Source organism: Passer domesticus, chromosome Z (assembly GCF_036417665.1).
Source record: "Passer domesticus isolate bPasDom1 chromosome Z, bPasDom1.hap1, whole genome shotgun sequence".
NCBI lineage: Eukaryota > Metazoa > Chordata > Aves > Passeriformes > Passeridae > Passer > Passer domesticus.
Window position 1 is genome coordinate 80,565,796 of NC_087512.1, and position 16,691 is coordinate 80,582,486.

The 16,691-nt window shown below is 39.8% G+C and overlaps 1 protein-coding gene and 1 long non-coding RNA gene across 4 annotated transcripts in view; one reads left to right on the forward strand and one right to left on the reverse strand.

Annotated features, from left to right (window-relative positions):
- The window catches only part of EDIL3 (EGF like repeats and discoidin domains 3), a 233,797-nt gene that overhangs the window by 139,894 nt on the left and 77,212 nt on the right, over positions 1–16,691 (forward strand). The gene's annotated exons all lie outside the window — the stretch shown is intronic.
- Positions 4,460–12,323, reverse strand: LOC135290452 (uncharacterized). Of its 3 annotated transcripts, none has more exons than XR_010353223.1 (3): positions 11,802–12,323; positions 6,259–7,705; positions 4,460–5,331 (listed from the first exon to the last, which is right to left on the reverse strand). It is a non-coding gene; the product is annotated as an uncharacterized LOC135290452 (long non-coding RNA). The 3 variants fall into 3 exon arrangements; XR_010353222.1 differs by lacking the exon at positions 11,802–12,323 and adding an exon at positions 11,521–11,705; XR_010353221.1 differs by lacking the exon at positions 11,802–12,323 and adding an exon at positions 11,127–11,449.

A 16,691-nucleotide genomic window follows, 5' to 3' on the forward strand; every position in this document is an offset into this window, starting at 1 on the left:
AGTCCCCAGCTGCCACCACTTCCATTTGTTCATTCCATCAGATGAGCCCAGGGCTTGCAAGGGGATGAGCTGACGTGAAAGATTTGGTGGCGGCGCAACGGGGAGAGAGAAAGATTTTGTTTTCTTTTGGTTGTGGTGGTGGTGAAGAGGGGCTCAGGAGGATGCAAGACAATTTTTGAAATGAAGTAGAGTGAAAACTTTAAATATTCACAAGTGTGATAGAGTGCCTTCTAAAAAGAGCTGACAGAATTAACTCTCAATTCAATTTTCCTTCGTATCTGTGACTGTTTTCCTGTATTAATGCTGAATGTAATTTGGCCATCTCTTAGTTTGGTGCAGATAAAGATTTTCTTTACAGAAAATTTAATGTAAAACTTTCACCTTTTAAAACACATTAATATCCATTGCTGATCCAGCAAAATCTGATAGACTTCACCCATAAACATGATTTCTCTCCTGGCAAATCTGTATATTTGATAGCAACATTGCACACCTTCACTGAAGATCAGTTTCTGTGTGTAATTTGCAATATTATATTTATTGTTATTCTAATAATATCAATTCCCATTTATGCTCCTGTCACTGAAACCTAATTTTGTAATTACATTCTTCCTGTTTTTTTACGAAATTCAATTTTACCCATCTGTGATGTGAACTTTCATTGTAGATGTAGAAAGCAGAAAGCAACAGTGCTGTAATTCATTACATCAAAGTTAGCAAAAGACAAATAATGCTGAGAAATGTACAACATTGAAAGCAAATTTGAATCTTCAAGTCCAGTCTCAGCAAAAAAGATTTTTTTTTTTTTAATTCTGAAAAATTCCCTTGTTCTTCTGGATAGGAGCTTCCATACAGGAAGCTGAATATTAATTTTGTTGTTATTAATGAAACCTCTTCATCTTCTTTTCCTTATCTCCTGGTACCTCCACAATATCTTTCACAATGTCTTTTTTCCTTCCATCAAGTGGGAATTTGAGTGAGTTTCACTCATTTTTAGACATAGGAAGATTTATTTTTTGTGATAGAAAAGGTCAGGTGGAAAATCCTCAAGAATTAAATTTTCTTTCCCAAACTGCACAGTGGATCAGTTCAGTTTCATCTCTGCTGAAGATGTGGTGGGTTTTCTACTGAGTTTTCTGCAAATGAAATGGGGCACAGGTCCTTTAAAAGCTGTGTTTAAATCTTAGACATAAATATATATCTGCCAGAAGTAAAATGGGATTTAATAATGAAGTGCAACATGATTGTCCCCTTTATATATGTTACATTTCTCTAGAATTGATTTTAGATCGTTTTAAATATTGAAACACTATTTTTTAGGTTGGCTGTTAATGGTATTTAGTGATGGAGAGAGTGCTAACTTCAGAGATTTTCCACACTTTAAAAAAAAGTGGGGTGGGGGAAAGCCTTATTTTTAGTCACCAACTAGCCCAGCAAATAAAACTGCAAAAACCAAGGAGAAGCAGGCCAAGTGGTTCCCCAAGACAAGTTACTGGGTGGAGAATTTGGGAAATTAGTGGCAAAGAAAGGTGGCATAAGAGCAGTTTTTATCAACAGCAAAAACTACCTGCCCAGTGTGGCCATGTGTAAGAAATGTAATGCAGAGGAGTTTTTCCTTTTGGGAAAGCTGAGAGGCCACCATCCTCCTCTGTGGCTGGAGAAGGGAAAAGCAGATTCCAGTCTCTGATGCAACTGGGATTTTTTTATGCACATTGGAGCACCTTCAGAAGCCAAGAATTCCCTGAACTCCGGGAGCTGGGGCGTGGATAAATGAGATCTGATCAGACAGGGAAGGGATTTCCTTCTCTTGTGAGCAGACTCCAGCCTTGTTCCCTCAAACTTTACAGCTCCTGAAAGGGAAATAAACCTGCAGCTCCAGCTGCCCCATTTCCCTGCAGCTCATTGTTATTCACAATTTTGGATGCAAGCAGGGATGGTGAAGAGACGTGGCAGCCAAGTGCTCACATCCCTCCCTGGATGCTGAGTTTTGCTGAGATTAGGTCTTCTCACAAAAAGCATCCTGGGAAACAAATGTCCCTGCTCTGTCAATTCCTGTAGCAGCTGAATTAGCAAAACAGCCCCCAATGTTGTAATGCTTGGGTCCCTGCAAACCCCAAAGGGACTGGAAGTCACAAGGAATTCTACAAAGTGAAACTTTCACAACAAAAATGTTAGGAAGTTTCTGGGGTCATATGAGAATTTTGCACTGGCAGTGAGGACATGGGGTGAGGAGCATATTGGGAATTTAAAACTACTTTTTTCTCTTTTTTTCACCTTATTTTTTTTACCTTATTTTTTTTTCTTTTTTATAAATCATTCTGGATAACTAATAGCTTACTTTAGTGCTATTCTTATTTTTTTTAATCAAAAGAACCAAACAGGTTAGCCATGGTAGCAGCACTGCAATTTTGCCTTGTGCAACTTTATATGGAATTTCCTAATACAGATATTACTGACACAACAAGGTCTCCAGGCTCACATTCAGACGTCAGAGTTTAATGAATCAAGGAAAATTGGTGTATTTATCTATGTATTGCTGACAGGTAACTTCACATTTGCGTTTTCTTGTAACATTTATGAATAGTTGTTTTAACATAGATGGTAGTGAAAGCTGCAAGACCAATTTATGCCTCTTCTAATGCCTTCAAAATCTTTTTGTAAGATTAGGTGAGAAGGTTTTCTCCACAATAAATTAAAATGTTTATATATATTTTTTACTCTTAAAAATGCCAAATTATTTGGATTTTGGTGGCTACATGATGTTACCTAAACTCTTGAAATGTAAGCACCACAGTTATCTACTGGCTTCTTTGACCATGTTTATTTTAATTTCAGGAAAGAGGATATTATTACTTAGTTTTTCAGCTGAGAAATACAGCCCTCTTCTTGGTAATCCTCTAACAAACTTTTTTTTTCCTTGTGTAATATTAAATTATTAGATAATTAGATTTCCTACTGAACACCAAGTAAAAAGCCTATAAACAACATTAAAAGATTATGCTTCTGAAAAAGCAGCTTTTTAATGTTTAGTTTCTGTTCTAATGGATGTATTCATAATGTATGCAGAGTGTTTTCTTGGAGAGTTTATTTTTAAATGTGCTACTTATATGAATAAAGAAAAGGGATTCTTAGCTAAACTTCACTACCATCACTACCATGTTAGTGGTAAATTCTTAAGAATAAAAAAATCCTTCCTGTTAGGTCAGATATTCCACCAATGGATGTGTCTCTGGCTGTGATCATGACAATGTTGTAACAGGATATTAAAAGGGCACCCCTGGTCAGTTTCTTTAGTGACATCCTTGGACCTGCAGTGCCTGAATTTGTCCAGTTCCTTTTTGAACCCTTGGGTGCTGCATCTTCTGGAAGGCTCCAGAAGATCACAGATCACAATCCACCATGCCAAGGAAGACTTCTACCTTTTTTTTTCTTTTTTTTTTAAGCAAGCTAAGCTGATTTCTTGTGAATTTCAGTGAGTGCTCCCCAATTTCAGTAATGTCAAGGTGACAAGCAGCACTGTATTCATCTTGCCAATGTTTATGTAAAGTTGCATCCCTCCTCATTCTCCAGTCCTGTGTTCTTTGCAGCTGTAATGGCCATTTCCCAGTTCAACACAGTGCAGCCACATTTTAGGGAATTTGTCTCTTCGCTTTGAGTACATTGGGGTTTATCTGTCACCCTTTTGGCCATTCACTCAGTTTTTCACGTCCTTCTGGAGCTGCTCATCATGAGAGTGGCATTTGATCCAGACAGCTTCAAATTGGGCAATTTCCCCATTCACAATTTCCTCCAGGTCGCTGATGAGTAAAGCTCACTCCAGCAATGACCCTCAGGGAATGCCACTGGTAACATTTTCTCCTGAGAAGACATTTTCTGTTCTGTAATTAGACTTCTGGCCATAGCAGGGCTATTTCACCACTCCCTGGAAATATCTTTTCATGTGGAACTTCATCAAGTGCCTCCTGAAAATCCAAGTGTGATGTTTCCACTGTATTTCCTTTACCCCTGTGCATATCATCTGTATTAAAGGACTACAACAACTGAAGCAGAACTGCCATTTGCAGGGGGAATATTGGCTCTTTTCCACACCTTTTTTTAGGTCCCTTGTGATCTTAATTACAGAACTATCTATCAGTAAACCTCTGTAGTTCCTGAATCTTTTTTGGCCCAATTCTTAAAAACACTGTGCCATGAAATCACTTCACCACTAGAAAAAGTGGTGTAAAACAGATCCTAAAAGAAGCCTAAAATTATTTCTGCTTACTTTTTTTTTTAATCTCAGACTACCCAAGAGTTGACTAACTTTATTTTCAGTCTGAGTCCTCAGCATGGAGTCTGTAGACCACATAAAGGCCCGAAGTTAATTTTATGACCTTATTATGAAAATATGAAAGAGTGTTTGATAATGGAAGCGCACGACAGTCGCACGGCAATAATGGCACTCTTGAGAAGTAGAAAGTAACATTCATTTTCTTTTTATTTGATTAGTCCTGATGGCCACTGCTTACACACATGGACTGTGCTGGCCACGGTGGTAAGAGAATAATACACTGATTTTGGGGGAGATGTCAGATCAGCATGAAAAGGGTTTAATCTCTTTGGACACATCAGGAAATAGGTGGCAATTCTTCCCATTACTGTCTGAAAAGCTGTCTTCTGCTGCGTGGAACATAACTAATCACCTCATTTTCAAGTCACTTCCTGCAGACCTGAAGCTCAACACAGCATCCTTTGAAAAGTTTTGCTTGTCTGAAAGTGTCTGTGTGCTCGTTAGCTGCTGCTGATGCAAATGGGTGAAGATGTTGCCTTTGACGTGCATTATTTTATGTGAAGGCATAAAACAAGATTAATCATGCCCTGCACCTCAGTGCTGCAGTACCACACTGTCTGCTAACATCCTTGGGAGTCACACTTCAGGAATCAGAGTAATAATAATTACAGTGTTAATAGGTCAAGGAAATCCATTTTGTTTTGTTTTAAATCTGTGGAGCAAACTTATCGAGATAAATGTCTTCCGTTAATCAGATTTCAGAGGTGAATAGCTTTATAGAATTACTACATCCAGGAATGTGAAAATGTGCTGTTTCATGGTGTAGTTAGGAGTCACCTTGAAGTTACAAAGCCTGTGACTTCTTTTTTATCTAGACAGAAGTAAAATCTGACATAATCACTGGCACTGCATGTTCTCCATGTCTACTGGAGTGCAAAAAAAAACCCAAAAAAGATGTTTGTAAATTATATTTTGCCATTTCATTTGCACTGTGATTGACTAGAAAGAGGAACACATGATCTGCTTGCTGCCTTGTCCCGGTGGAAATGCTGATTAAATTCCTGCAATAGGAGTGAAAACATTGATTTGGTTGTGCCCGTAGGATGAGTCCTCAGAACAATTAACACGAGTCATTACAACAGAGCTGCTCAATATCTCTCAGATCACAACACTGAATTGTGGGAAAAAAAACCCACTTGAGCAACCAGGACTGAGCAAACATTTTGATCAGCTGCAGAATGATTGAAATACCCAGTGGCTAAAATGTGCAGAGCTGAGCTGTCTTGTGGTCATGAGGATTCTCCAAACACCAGCCCATAAAATGAGACACTGAATACTCAACCCCAAAGCAGCACCAAAATGCTGAAACTCTAGATTTTTAGTTTTTTAGTAATGATCTGATTAGCTAAATCAGATTTATAGCTGACATGGCTGTGGTATTATACCATCTCCTTTAGGGAATAGTGATTTTAAATTAATTTTAGAGTTATGCGGAGTTTTAAAATTTTTAAAAGTTCCATGCACAGGTCTTGTACAACTTAGAATTAATTCCAAGTGAAAACCTGCCTCTGTGTTGGAGGGCTTAGGTTTTGCTTGTATTTAAAAGTGATGTTTTGAGAGGAAGCATAAGAAGCAATAGCTGCTTATTTAATAGCAATAGTGGGGGGAAAAAACATGTAATGGACTCAAGAGCAGATGAGATGGCACTGAGAATATGCTTGGCAAAAAAAAAAAAAAATTAAACATTTTAAAAAATTGTAAAAAATTTAAAAAAATGAGGGAAATGCATTTCAAAGAAGGAGTATTTAGGAATATACCTTCTGTGTCTATGTAACCTCCAGCTGCACTGGTACACTGCAATGAGTGCTGCTGGACCACTGCAGCCCAGCCATGAAACAATTAATGGGATGATGAGCTGGGATGGATGATTGTCCTTCACACAAAGTGTGTGCTCTGTTCAAGCAGGACTGAAGTCAAACCGAACTTACAAAGCCAAACCAGTGCTTCAAATAGCTTCAGGTCTGAGCTCCTCTTCAGTCTGTCGTGGTGTCAGCTCACACATATGTTCTGCACACACTTGCAGAGGCAGCAGCTTCTGGTAAAATAAAAAGTCTCCTTGGTCTTCTACTTTCCCCTGGAAATGAAGATATAATTCCTAAAATTAGAACTTCCACTTTTTTAAAAATATGCTAATTGTCCCTACAGCTACCAGGAAAAAATGGATTTGGTGTAGGAAACAGAATTTTTGTTTGTCAGCTATCATTCTAAAAGGCTGGGACTGGTTGGAACCAAAATACTTTCATATCTAAATTTAGTTTTTAAAAATTGGAACTGCAAGCACATTATGAAACTGTACTATATTTTTTTTGTGTGTGTGTGTGTTATTATTTCATGCAAAACTGCATAGCACTAGATATAGTCAAGTTCTTCAGGGACAAATCTTCACCTACTTTAAATAGGAGAAGTAAAGATGTTGTTCCAAAATCAAGACAAAAATGTCAGATTATTCCTTTTTGGGAAGGAATCCTCTGGCCTGGTTTGTTGCCAGGAATTTCCCCCCTGTCAGCATTGATTTGAAAAGAACTAGAACTGCAGCAATTAGGAACCAGAACATCTCAGACAGGATGAGATTGGCAGGGCCAGCCACTCCAGACACCCTCCTTGAGCAGAGACAGCTCAAGGATCCTGCCTAGGCCTGTGTCCACTCGGGATTTTAGTGTTCCCAAAAACTGATTTCCACAGCCTCTTGTACAGCCTGGTGCCGTGTTTGACCATTCCCAAAAAACTCCCAAACACCCAAACACTCCCGAGTTAAAAACTCCCAAACACTACCAAGAAAAACCCATCAAAAACCAAACAAAACAAAGCAAAACAAAACAAAACTAAACTAAACTAAGAAAAAAAAACAACAAAAAAAACCCACAAAAACACCCCCAAAAATAAAAACAAACCCCAACTACATTAACAAAACCATAAGACTAAAGGTACCACAAAAAAAGCCCAAACAAACAAAGAAACAAAACACCACCAAACAAACTAAAATCACACACTGAAATGTAAAACCAACTCCATTTTCTTGTGTTCAAATGGCATTTCCTGTTTTAAAACTTGGTGTTAAAATTTCACATTTTAAACCTCGGTGTTCACTCCCTCCCACAAGACTTTTCACATGGATAAGATCCCCCTGAACCTTCCCTTCTCCAGGCTGAGCATTTCCAGCTCTGTCAGTGTCTCCTTGCAGGTCAGATGCTCCATCCCTGCCAGTTCCAAAGTCACATCCACCTTTTTTTTTATCATCTTTGTCAAAAAGAAAACCAAAGTCTGGAATGTTGGGGTTTTTTTTGTTGTGTTCATCCATCTCCTCCACAGCACTCCTTCTTCAAAGACATCTTTTTATAAAGCACAGGTATGTTTACTGCCTAGTTATCTCTAGCTCTGCAGAAAAACAGATCAGCATATATTTTTAAAGCAATGTCTTTTCAGTGTTTTTAAAATTCATTGCATTAATTTCACTTAATTGTATCCCCCTAAACTTAGTGCCCCCTAGGCACTAAGTTGTAATAATGCTCTAGGTTTGCTCTTGGTCAGTAGACAGAGAAAAAAATAATTACATCTATCTTGAATGCTTTCTTAATAGATTATGAAGTGATGAAAACTATGGTTTAGGCTTCCCTGTTTCCTCCCACAAATGACAAACAGAACCTAAGCAGCTACTCTGGGGTAGATATAGAATTTTTAGATGTCTGAATCTGAGTCACATGAATTGCATTCCCTATGTTTGCTTTTTTTTGGTTAGACATTTCTCTAAACAATTCAGAATAATGCCCCTTTTATGGTTAAATAGATGTTGATAAGGAAAAATAAGGGGATATAAAGGAAAATAAAGGCATCTTCAGAAAATCTGGATGTTGATATTTATCCTTAAAATACACCACGGAGTCACAAATAAAACATCTCATTTTACTGCACTGCTATACTAAAAAGAATTCTTCTACTGCATCTATATATAAAACCAGAACTTTCTGAATCTACATTCTGATTTTTTTTTCCCACCCTAATAAAAGTGCACGACCTTTAAATTAATTCTGTCTTTCTAACAGGGCTTCAAGCCCTGATCTGTAAAGCTGCTTTACACAAATATAAAGTTATATCCACACCAAATGGCTTCTGGGAGCAAGATCTAAATGAAGATATCTGAGTTTCCAGTTATTAAGATGTGGGATGGGTTATAGAAGATGGAAACAGCTTAGAGACCATAAGGGCTGTTTCTGTGTAGCCAGATTTAAATTACTGTCCTTTGCATGCAGTTTGTGTCCAGTACAGTGAATACAGCTCATATTTAGCATATCACCTCAGCAGTATATTGTAGAATATTCCCATCCTTTTACTTCTTTCTGAAGAACATGTACCCCATTGTAATGCAGAATTCATGAGTGCCAAAATGTAGTTTTTAAACTATTCCAACGAATCCCTCTTATAACAATTTCAATGGACACATCTTGTAACAAGCAACACTGTCACTTCTAGGAGCAGTTGCTGTTCTTCTGGAGGGGGGAATAAAAACAATGCCAAAACCACAAAAGGCAGAGAGAACATCTCCAGGCAGCAGAATAAGAACTGCTTCTTGAAAAGCACACAGTCCTCTCCTGGCAAATGAACACGCTCGTTGTGAAGCCAGCTGGCAGGAATGCTAATTACCCTGGTGCTGGGATCCTACTGATTCCTATTGTAGGCCTGCTAGAAAAATGCAGATTGTCTTTCAGTGTGACTCTATCTTGTCATTGCAGTTTCACTTGCAAGAGAACCTTTGGGTTTGGTTTTTGGTTTTTTTTTTCAAAGTTGGTTTTTGCAACAGGCAGACTTAAAGAGTGGTTGTTAACTACATACATGTATATGTCATGAGCTGCCTTCAAATTGGCAATAGTTGTAGTTGGTTATCAAAATTATTAACTTTTATAATAGAAATATTGCATTGTGACCCCAAAAAAAAAATCCTTTGGAGTGAATTTAAGGATAATAGAAAATACACTGCAATATAATTCAATTGGCCCACAGGTATGGTTTTGTTTGTGCTGCACACTCCACAAACAAAACAAAACAAAACAAAACAAAACAAAACAAAACAACAAAACAAACAAACAAAAAAACCCACAAAACTACATGCCACTAAAGATACATGAATGCAAATATAAAGCCTAGAAACTGTGAAAGAAGTTGTCTGTAGTTGTCAGAATAGTGTCTAATTAGCAAATTTCCTTAAAACAGTTTTCTTGTAGTGTTAAAAAAAATATTTCTATCACTACCTGAGAAGAGGAGAAATGCATGGATTGTGCAGGGGCCAGCAGCAGCAAATAAAGATTATTTTTAAGTGCAACTTAGTTCCTAATTTTGCTTGTAAATGCCTAAGTTATGCTTAAATTGTGCATTGGCTTTAAGCCTTTGCCACAACCATTTGCAACAGTTAGAAATGAAGTAGTTAATTAATACATCCACCACAATAGAAATCTCCTCCACCCACATCTTCCTGAATCCAGGTCCAACAAAAAAACATTGGGATTGGTAAAAAGAACTCAGAACCATGTATTCTTCCATGTCGCTGCACCCTAAGTTAAAATAGTAACAATTAATTGCTGTTATGTGGCAGGGGCTATGGCTTATTTGTCTGCCATCTCTTAGACGTGTGACAGTTATTTTATTTGAAAGTTACTATGAATTTACTTTCTTTATTATAAATGTAGTTTAATTCTTGTGAGCTAGGTTTGGTGGGTTTTTTTCAGTGTTGCACCATAATCTATTTTATTTGGATTAATTTTAGTGGTATTTAAGTGGCTGTGAGTTATGTAGATGGTTAATGTCAACACTCAGACATGGTAGAAATGTTATTTTTCACAGTGTCAGTTTGAAAGGTAAAAATAATTTTTCACATAAAGATTAATTTATTTCTACATGAGAGCTCAACAGAGTTTGAGATACTAAAGGCCTTACTGCAATATAATATTTTTTCCCAAAATTCCAGATTTGCTGTTTGAGAACAAAATAAAAGTAATGCTCATCAGTGAACTGTTAAATGCTGTAACTTAAATAAGTGGTATAAACTCAGGATCACACAGACTCACAGAATCACCATATTGGAAGAGACCTATAAGATCATTTAGTCCAACCCAGCCCCAACACCTCAACTAAAGCATGGCACTGAGTGCCACATCCAGGCTTGGTTAAACACATCCAGGGATGGTGACTGCACCACCACTGCAGACCAATCCAGTACTTCATCACTCTTTCTGTAAAAAAAATTTTCCTAATATCCAACTTATATTTCCCTTGGTGCAGCTGGAGGCTGTGTCCTCTGGTTCTGTCAGTGCTGCCTGGAGAAAGAGCCCAGCCCCAGCTGAGCACAGGCACCTTTCAGGAGTTGTAGAGTGACAAGGTCACCTCTGAGTCTCCTTTTCTCCAGGCTGAGCACCCCCAGCTCCCTCAGTTGTTCCTCTCAGGGTTTGTGTTCCCAGCCCCTCTCCAGCCTCGTTGCCCCCTCTGGACACACTCCAGTATCCCAACATCCTTCCCAAACTGAGGGGCCAGAGCTGGACACAGCACTCAGGTGTGGCCTCACCAGTGATCACCAAGATCAGGGGAAGGATGACCTCCCTGCTCCTGCTGGCCACCCATTCCTGATCCAGGCCAGGAGCCATTGGCCTTCCTGGCCACCAGGGCACACTGCTGGCTCACGTCCAGCCATTCCCCCCAGGTGCCTTTGTGCCTGGGCCCTGTGCAGCCACACCGTCCCCAGCCCAGGGCATTGCAGGGGTTATTGTGGCCAAAATGCAGCACTGGGCACTTGGACTTTATTAAACTTCACCTTACTGGACTCTGCCCCTCCCTCCAACCATTCCAGGTCTCCCTGCAGAGCCCTCCTGCCTTCCAGCAGATGGACACAGCTTGGTGTGGTCTGCAGCTTTCCTAATGAAAGGCTCAGTGCCCTCATCCCTGTGGTCAGTGCCAACACTGAACAGAGCCAGCCCAGCACAGAGCCCTGAGGGACACCCCTGGAGCCGGGCCCCAGCTGCATGCAGCAGCCTCAGCAGCACTCTCTGGGCCTCCTGCAGCCAGCTCTGAGCCCAGCACAGAGGGCTCTGTGCCAGCCCTGGGCTGCAGCTTTTCCAGCAGTGAGCTGGGGGAGACAGGGCCAAAGCCTGGCTGGAGTGCAGGCACACAACACCCACAGCCTCTCCTGCACCCAGCAGCAGGGTCACCTGCTCATAAAGGGAGAGCAGCTTGGTCCAACACGACCTTCCCCTCCTGAACCCCTGCTGGCTGTGTCTGATGCCCTGGCCATGCTGTAAGTGCTGGGTGGTGACACTCAGTATGAGCTGCTCCATACTGAGGTCAGGCTGACTTGGCCTGTAATTGCCAGGATCCTCCTTCCCACCCTTGCTGTGAACGGGTGTCACACTGGGCAGCTTCCAGTCATCTGGAACCTCCCCAGTGAGCCAGGACTGCTGGTAAATGATGGAGAGCAGCTTCCCAAGCTCACCTGCCAGCTCCCTCATCCCCCTGGGGTGGGTCCCATCTGGTCTCATGGATTTAAGCAGCTCAGCAGTCCTCTGACTGCTGCTTCCTGGATCATGGGGGGCCCATTCTGCTCCTTGACACCATCTACCAGCCCAGGAGGAGAGCTGTCCTGAGGACAAGCCATCTTCCCACCAAAGGCTGAGGCAAAGAGGGCATTAAGCACTTCCATGTTTTCCTCATCTGCCTTACTAAGTTCCCCTCTGCATCCACTAGAGAACAAACGTTGTTCTTACCCTTCCTTTTGCCATCAATATGTTTGCAAAAAACATCTTTTCTTCTCCTTTAAAAAAGTTGCCAAATTAAGCTCAAACTGAGATTTGGCCTCCTTATTTTTTTTTTCCTACATGCCCTAGCAACCCACTTAAATACTTCCTGAGAGACCTGACCCTCCTTCCAATGATACATCCTCTTTTTATTCCTAAATTCCTTTGAGACCTCATTTCCCATCCAGGCTGGACAATCCAGTTTGCCTTGTCAACTCATCTTTGGGCACACAGGGACAGTCTGTTCCTGTGCCCTCAAGATCTCTTCTTTGAAGCACACCCAACTTTCCTGAACTTAAAAACTTTGTTTTTAAGGGCTGCTTCCCATGGAACTCTCTGATTAAGTGTCCTAAACAGGGCAAAGTCTGCCCTCCAGAAGTCCAGTGTCAAAATCTTATTGAAGTTTCTCCTGATTTTACTAAATATTGAGAACTCTGTAATTTCATGATCACTGTGCCCCAAGTGGCCTCCATCCACCACATCTCCCACCAGTGCATCTCTATTTACAGACAACAGGTCCAACACAATCCCTCCCCTGCTGGGCTCACTCACCAGCTGCAACAAAAACTTGTCCTCCATACACACTAAAAATTTCCTGGACTGCTTCTTTTTGCTGTATTAAGTTCCCAGCAGATGTCTGGTAGGTTAAAATCACCTACGAGAGCAAGGACTGATGATCCTGAAACATTACCTAGCTGCTTATAGAATGAGTTGTCCTTCTCTTCTTTCTTTTTGGGGGTTGATAACAGACTCCCAGTGGAATGTCAGCCTTGTTGGTCTTTCCCCTAATTCTTATTCAACTTCATCATCATTAGTTTCAATACCCCTGACATCAAAACCTCCCTAATCTAAAGGGCCACCCCTCCACCTCTCCTCCCTTTCCTGTCCTCCCCTTCTCAGAGGAAGTATTTTGTGTTTGGTAGTTAAGCATTGCAGTCAAGGTTCAGCCAATCATTTTCCTGAGTTCTACACTCTGCCGTGGAGTTTGGGTTGTGCCTTCAGCTCTCCAGTAACCCATATGGTTGTTCTAAGAGTATGTTTTTGTTCATGTTCATAGAATCAGGACCCAAAAAAATCTGGAATAAGAAAGATCCAAGTTGTACTAATAAAACACCAAATGGGATTGTTGAATATTCACTGCCAGAGTTTGCAAAAATAAAAAAAAAATTATTCAGGAATGGGAACGGTGCTGCTGCAATGTAGTTGGCATTTCTTTGGATAGAAACTTTTCCAGATAGTTTGATGCTATGATTTTCTCAGCTAGGGATATGCAAATCTTCATTCTGAAATTCTTGCCAGCCCAGTTCCACTAAAATCACTTTGAACATGCCTAGGGATGGTATCAGTATTTTTAAATTGATGGAGTTCAACATAAGCACAATCACCTCATGGAGATATACTAAAAAAAAAAAAAAAAAAAAAAAAAAAAAAAATTAATCTTTTTCTTTAAAAATCTGTTTGCACCTTTTCAGATATGAGGTTTTAGATGTACCCTTGCTTCTGACCATAGGTATAACAATGCTTGGTCTGGTGACAACCCATTGGCTGTGTTTCAGACAGTGACCAGAAGTGAACTATTGATGACTGAGTGCAGGAAAAGGGAAAAGCACCAAGAAATGGTTGTCCCAGTGTATTTTCCAAGCTTCAAGGAGACTTCAGTTAAAGGATCTTCCTGAATCAGAAGTTGTATCTTCCTTTAATTTTACTGCTTTTGAATAGGTCCCTTCTTCACCTTTTTTCTCTGTTGCAGTTGCCCAGCATTAAGCCATGAATAAATGGGTTTTGATGTGAATTTTGCAATCCTTTCCATCCTACTCAAGGAGCAGAATGGAGGAAATACCAGACTAGAACTAAGCAAACCAGTCCCGAATAACCAACCTCCATTTCAATCACAACTTTATATAGAAAAAGACATAATCTGCTTGAATTCAATGCTGTCTCCATATGCTCCTGTGCAATGCTGGAAGCAAAATTTTTTTGCACACTTGCTCAAGGTAGGAAATCTCTCTGAATATTCATCAGAGGGATGAGAATCCCCGCCTGGGGACTGCAGGGTGGAAAATTGCTCATATGCAGGGAGTAGAAATCTCTGTGTGGAAGAGCAAAAAGAAGTAGGCAGAAGCCTAGATTACATGTGTGTAATCTGTGCAAACACCAGCATTAATTAATGCAATGTCAGTGAACATCTGTAGCCCCATTGTCCAGTGGTAAAGTTAGCATTTGGGGACTGTCACATTGCTGAAACCATGATGGGGTCCACAGACACCTCAAGACGGCATGGAAGCTGTGTCTCCAACCACCTCTCTGCAAAAGCAGTTTGGGTAGCACTTATACAGAAGCTTTTGGGGTTGTCATGAGATGGTTGTGACAAAGCAAGCCCCGGAAAAACATAATTTTGTATATGGGTGGGCACTTTGCTACCAGACTCTCAAACACCCCTGTAACGAGCTGCTAAAAATCAGGCTTGCTGTTACCTAAGGGCTGTCCCTGGCAGAGCAAACTGGGCAAGGATATTTGTGTGGCAGGAGGAATGAGAAGAAGAAATAGGAGCCTGGGCTGGAGGGTGGGGAGCAGCACGAGCAGGACCAGAGGTCATCTGTAATCCCACTGTCAGGGTTTGTGTTCAGCACCATTGCCAGGCCCTGCTAAGCACAGCCAGGGTAATCTCATTCCAGAAAATGAGGTGCTTGGAGGAAGAAAGGATTGCAGATGTCTAAAGCAGATTTGTTTTCTCCCTGCCTCCAATTTTGCATCTGTTTGTTTTGATGACGTTAGCTAGAGGCAGACCAACAGAGGAAATAAGAGTTATATATTCATGCTGCAAAATCAGGCATGTTTCATCATCAATAACAAGAAACCTTTTCATTCTAGTTGCAGAGGCATAATCATCACATTTCCAAGCAATTTTTAAACCATTTGGACATTTTGCTTAATTTGTGGACTGACAGAAATGTAAAAAATTCAAATTAAATATGCCCAAGTAACATATTTACCCAGTGATTCCTTCTTATTATCTCTTGCTGTAGTAACTATCTTAAAATAGTTTGTCTTTTCTCTGTAAAGAACAGGAATCAGCTACTTATTTCCCTATTTTAATGTTCTTCTGAGGAGATATCAATGTATACCACAGTAAGCTGGCTGTCATTTACTTTGTTTTGCTCAAATATTATTGTTTAGCTGGAGGGATTTGCTGTTGCCAGAGATCAGGGAGGAAGCAAAGAACTCATCTCCTTTCTGGGGAGCTGTTTGATCCCTGTACCCTGGGTCTACAAGGGAAATCTGGACTAAAAAGCCAATTGGTTTATGGTGCAAAATGGTGTATAATGTTTCAAGATTTAATTAAGGTTGTAAAAGAAGCCTTCAAGGCAGATTTATAACTCTGCTGTCTTCACATGGTGGGTACTCTCAGGAGAACTGAAAATTCACTTTTCCTCTGTTAATTTTTCCCATCCTTCTCTGGAACCATTCACAAAGCTCTTGGTACACCTTGGCATTGTTATCTGCATGGATAGTGAGATTTTGTGGGAACAGGTTTGTGTTTTGTGAGAAACAGAGAAGCATTAAATGGGTTTTATTTAGTGCATACCCATAATTGTCACTGTAGGATTAAAACCAATATAACTTGCCTTAGTATCTTGTTTTTTAATGACACTGAAATAACAACTCCAGATGACAAAATCTGCCTGGAGAATCTGTATCATGTCAGGCAGCTTAATTGCTGTTTAATTTTTCTTTATTTCTTTGCATCAAGTGCATTGTCACACCCCAATCTGCCTTAACTAATAAAAATATCCCTTATCTTATTTAATGACTAACATTGACCAGTCTGAATTGTACACAATCTATCACTGTAGTGATATTATTATTTCCCAAGCTGTCATGATTTCTGTTAAAAGAACCATGGATTCAATAGAAGCAGAAGCACAACAATAAAATACAATGCATCTTGCACATGTTCTGCAAAATATGCCTCTCAATTTAAAAACAAAAAGAACTGAAAAAGCTCTTGTTGCCTGTTTTCATTGTTAGTAGTCAGTGGTACATCACAGCTCTTGAACACATAAAGAAATAATTGATAACTTGAGGAAAAGTGTGGTTTGTGTCTGAAATTTAATATTGTGTGCAGGAACTGGTTTGTAACCAGTCTTTTAGTGATAAACCACATTTAATGGAACCAGAGATGGGTCATTCAGCTGAGAGCTCTTAGGAAAAACAAATTTCTTGTGCATTTAGAGATTAATCACCCCATTAGAGTTTTTAGAATAAGGAAGAGTGACTTGCTAATCTAGTGGAGTTTTTGGAAGAAATTAATGAGCATATGGCTAAGGGAAGTCCATTTGCTGTGGTATTTGGCTATCCAAAAATATGTTCAATATTTGATTTTAATTGATAAAAGAAAGTGAATTGAAAGGTTTTCTTGTAGAAAATTATGTTTGATTAAAGAAATACTTAAAGGATGAGTAAAAGGGCAAATTTAACAGTGGAAGGACCTCACTGATAGTATCCTAATGAAACTCCTGCTGACATCCTGGCTGTTCAATAAATAAAAAAATAAAAAATAAATTAGAAAATAGGGAATGTTCTGATAA